At 50.5% G+C, this 4,636-nt stretch overlaps 1 protein-coding gene across 1 annotated transcript in view; it reads right to left on the bottom strand.

The window, feature by feature from the left end:
* Positions 1–4,636, bottom strand: part of Stk10 (serine/threonine kinase 10) — a 101,988-nt gene that overhangs the window by 57,097 nt on the left and 40,255 nt on the right. The window lies entirely within an intron of this gene.

Below are 4,636 nucleotides of genomic sequence, written 5' to 3'. Positions count from 1 at the left end.
ACCCATCCATCCATCGATTCACCCATCCATCCATCGATTCACCCATCCATCCATCGATTCACCCATCCATCCATCGATTCACCCATCCATCCATCCATCCATCCATCCATCCATCCATCCATCCATCCATCCATCCTCCCACCCACCCACCCAGCCAGCCAGTCGTCAAGCACACAGACCTAACTGCACACCCAATGGATGACAGGCCAAAGGAAAACCAGCAGCAGCTGGTACAGGGGATTGAAGGGCAGTGCACAGTGATCTCTTCCTGGCTCACTCCCATGCTTGCTCTTCCTGAAGCACTCTGAGCAGACCTTTGTCATCTTCCCTGAGTGGAGACACCATCATCGTGAACACCTATGGCTACCTTCCAGCTCCAGTCTCTATGGCGTGACTCAACAGGGGCAGAGTCAGGATCGTGGGCCACCAAGGAAGCTGGATCTCTCTAAACAGGAAAGCTGCATTCATCCATGACCCAGGGGGCCCCCACCAGCCCTCCAACACAGATAGAGAAGGTACTTCAGGAGGACGATGGGTCCCAGTCTGACCTTCTAGATCAGTGGATCCCAACCTTCTTAATGCTGTGACCTTTAATACAGTCCCTCATGTTGTGGTGACCCCCAGGCATAAAATTATTTTCATTCCTACTTCATAACTGTATTTTTGCTACTCTTATGAATTGCACTGTAAACATCTGTGGGTTTTGATAGTCTTAGGTGACCCCCGTGAAAGGATCTTTTGACTTCTAAAGCGTTGTGACACCAGGTTGAGAACCGCTGTTCTAGAGGCTTCTGGGTAATGTGAAGATGAGGATGGAATGAGAAAGGGCTTTGGAGACAGCTACAGCTGGGCCCACACCCCAGCCCCACATCACCTTAAGGTGCCTTCAACTATCTGGATCATTCCCTTAGCTCTAAAAGGGACTGCTGTGGTTCTTCCCCCACTGGGCTGATGAGCGATGAGCCAGGACGGGACCCACAGAAGGTCAATGGACTGCAATGAAGGGTGAGCGCTCCTGGAAAGTCAAGTGGGGCGTGAGCTGGGCGAGCAACAGGAGAGGAGCAGCAGGTTTTAGACAGTCCTGACCCTGTCAACCCCACCACAAGCCATAGAGAAAGCTGCCACAGAGAGAGGTCACTTGTCTGTTTGCACACCGCTGCCCACAGAACGAAAGGACGTGGCTCGGAAACAGCTAGGTCACTTTGTCGGTCCATTAACATTAAACTGATCTTGTTAGACTCTCTCTGATCTGACAACAATGCCTCAGGGAAGTATTCAGCTGCAGATCTGGTATACCAGAGAAGGAAAACCACCACCACTCACTCATCCACCCACCCAGTCACCCATCCACCCACCTACCCACCCAGCCACCTGCCCACCCAATCACTCACTCACTCACTCACCCATCCACCCACACTCATGCACTCAATCATCTACCCATTTGGTGTGGGAGAATGGTCTGTATTCTGTCAATTATATTTTAAATAAACTCTGACTGGTCAGTAGCCAGGCAGGAAGTATAGGCGGGACAACCAGACAGGAAGTAGAGGTGGGTCAATGAGAACAGGAGTATTCTGGGAAGAAGGAAGCTTTTTCTGCAGTTGTGAGCCTGTCACAGAAGAAGCAAGATGTGACTGCCTCACTGAAAAAGGTAGCGAGCCACGTGGCTATCATAGGCAAGAATAATGGTCTAATATAAGTTATAAGAGTTAATAAGAAGCCTGAGCTAATGGGCCAATCAGTTTATAGTTAATGTAGACCTTTGTGTGATTTCTTTGGGACTTAACAATTGCAGGAACCAGGCAGGACAGAAAACTCAGTCAACACCCATTCACCCAGCCACCCACTCATTCACCCACCCACTCACCCACTCATTCACCCACTCACTCACCCACCCACCCAAACTCCTAGGCAGCAGAAAATTGCAGGCGGACTTTTCAGCGTCACACAGCACCCTGCCTGTAATCTCCACAAAGACCCAGGGACTCTGTCAACCCCTGGGAAAATCAACCAGAGAGCAATGGTGGGAAAGATATACATCCTTGTCACTATGCAGGGGCAGTAGGTGAGATGGTCGGGTGGCTGGCACCCTCTCCCCTCTCAGCAACACCAAGTTGACCCCCCTGCTATTGTGATCCTCTATGGGGCTTGGGATCTGTTTTATTCTGTTTGTTTTCAGACATAGTCTCACCTATATATACCTCTGACTGACCTGGAACTCACTCTGTAGACCAGACTGGCTTTGCACTCACAAAGATTCACCTGCCTCTGCCTCCCAAATGCTGGGATTAAAGGCGTGCGCCACCAAGCCCAGCTGTGTTTGAGACTCCATGAAAGCTATATGTGATATATGTCAAGTTGTCGCTCGATACAATCACATTGGAAATCACATGGGAAGAGGGCCTCAGTGAGAGACTTCTGGATCAGGTGGCCTGTGGACATGTCTTGTGGTTTGTCTTGTCTGCGTTAACTACTGCGAGCAGCACCATCCCCCATGGGTTGGTCCCTGCCTTGCAGAAGAATAGAGAGAGAGAGCTGAACACAAGCATGCATGTGCTCCTTCTCTCTCTGCTCCTGGCCAGCAGCTGCTTCAAGTTCCTGCTGCGTTAACTTCCCTACAACGATGAAGTGTAACCTGGAATCATGAGCTGGAATAAACCCTTTCTCCTCTAAGTTGCTTTCGTCAGGGTGTTTTAACAGCAGGAACAGGAAACAAAACCACAACACCATCCTCTTCTTACTCAGAAAAAGGCAAAACAGGGCAATCTCTGCCAGCAGTCTGACTGACTCCCCACGCCCCAGAAGCTTCTGCAGGGTTTCCTCACCTCTCAAGCCACTTGCCTGTCTGCCTGTAACACAGGCAATTATTGGCTTCTAGATCTATGGCAAGGATTGAAGGGGTGCTGCCTGGAAACCAACAGGCCCAGTTCTGCCACATTGTACACAGTACCAGAGCCAGACACCCCCTTCTCTGCCAGGGATCATCAAAAAAGAAAAGGTAACAGTAGCTTCTGGCATTCCACATAAGGGACTGTGATATTGGGAACCTCCCCAAAGTCTCGGTTTCCTCATCTGTCACACGGCACTGAGCTCTGCCTCCCACGGCACTGAGCTCTGCCTCCCATGGCACTGAGCTCTGCCTCCCATGGCACTGAGCTCTGCCTCCCACGTTACCCAGGAACACCAGGAACACGAAGCAATCCCTGGCTGAAAGGTTCAGCAGGAACACCACACTGCTGGACACTTCTGCAGTACCTTGAGTAAAAGCAATCAGCAAATGTCCCTCAGGGACCATGGCAGCCCATAAACATAGGACTTCCCAGAACAGCAAGCCATTAGCACACCCTCAGGGTTATTATCACAAGCCACTGTGAGAAGTGGCCAGGCCTAGGAGGGCCCTGTGCCTTCTCCAACATCCCTTGCGCAACACTCATCCTGCTAAGGTCATCCCTGGGAAAGCGGTGCACTCTGAGAGTCTGGCTTTCTTCCTCCTCTGTAGTAAAGAGTTCAGGACTCCTATGCTTCCCCTTTATCTGTGTTTTGCCTTGGCTCTGGGAAGCTCAGAGTGCAGTTAGCCGCCTCAGCTCTGGCTTGAGTCTCGGCCTTTAGGAATTCAGGGATTACCCCTGGACTTTTCAGCAGCACAGGGTTGGAGTGGGCGTGGATTATCAATTCCTGGGGCTTTCACACAGCTACATGGGGTTTAAGAAGGAAAAACAAAACCCAACAGTGACAAAGTTTGCTCTCTAATCTACTGCCTGGCAGTCATGGAATCGACCAACCTTTAGGTTGAAAATATGAGGAACAAACATATCTGTAATGGTTATTTTTCTTAAACATTTTCCCTAAACAATACAGCGTAACAACCATTTACCCAGCACTTGCATGGTATTGGGGTTTGTGAATTATCTAAAGACCGTAGGTTATATACAAACAGACTTCTACAGACCGATGTCTTTGGTGAATATTGATGCAAAAATAATCAAGATACAGCAAATCATCAGTCAACTGCAAGTGGGTTAGACCTCAGCCAAGCAGAATTCACTCTATGAATGCAAGGATGGCCCAACAGTAATCTACCAATGTACTAAGCTGTAACAGAATGGGGAGAAAAAGAAATATGGCTGAGTCAATGACGCATCAACAATTCTGCTCAGACCACGCAGCTCTGAGAGACATTCAACATGCATGGTCCAGAGCATGGCTTCGTGACAGATATCGACCCTGAGTGACCCTGTGCTGGAGGTCACAGGTGACCCTGTGCTGGAGGTCACAGGAGACCCTGGGCTGGATGACCTCAGATGACCCTGTGCTGGAGGTCACAGCTGACCCTGTGCTGGAGGTCACAGATGACCCTGGGCTGGATGGAGGTCACAGGTGACCCTGCGACCACAGATGACCCTGTGCTGGAGGTCACAGATGACCTCAGATAACCCTGTGCTGGAGGTCACAGCTGACCCTGAGCTGGAGGACCTCAGATGACCTCAGATGGAGGTCACAGATGACCCTGGGCTGGATGGAGGTCACAGCTGACCCTAGGCTGGAGGTCACAGGTGACCCTGAGCTGGAGGTCACAGCTGATCCTGAGCTGGAGGACCTCAGATGACCTCAGATGGAGGTCACAGGTGACCCTGAG

This window comes from Microtus ochrogaster, chromosome 7 (genome assembly GCF_000317375.1).
Source record: "Microtus ochrogaster isolate Prairie Vole_2 chromosome 7, MicOch1.0, whole genome shotgun sequence".
NCBI classification, from domain to species: Eukaryota; Metazoa; Chordata; class Mammalia; order Rodentia; family Cricetidae; genus Microtus; species Microtus ochrogaster.
The sequence above is the reverse complement of the archived record's forward strand: the minus strand, read 5'-3'. Positions and strand labels throughout refer to the sequence as shown.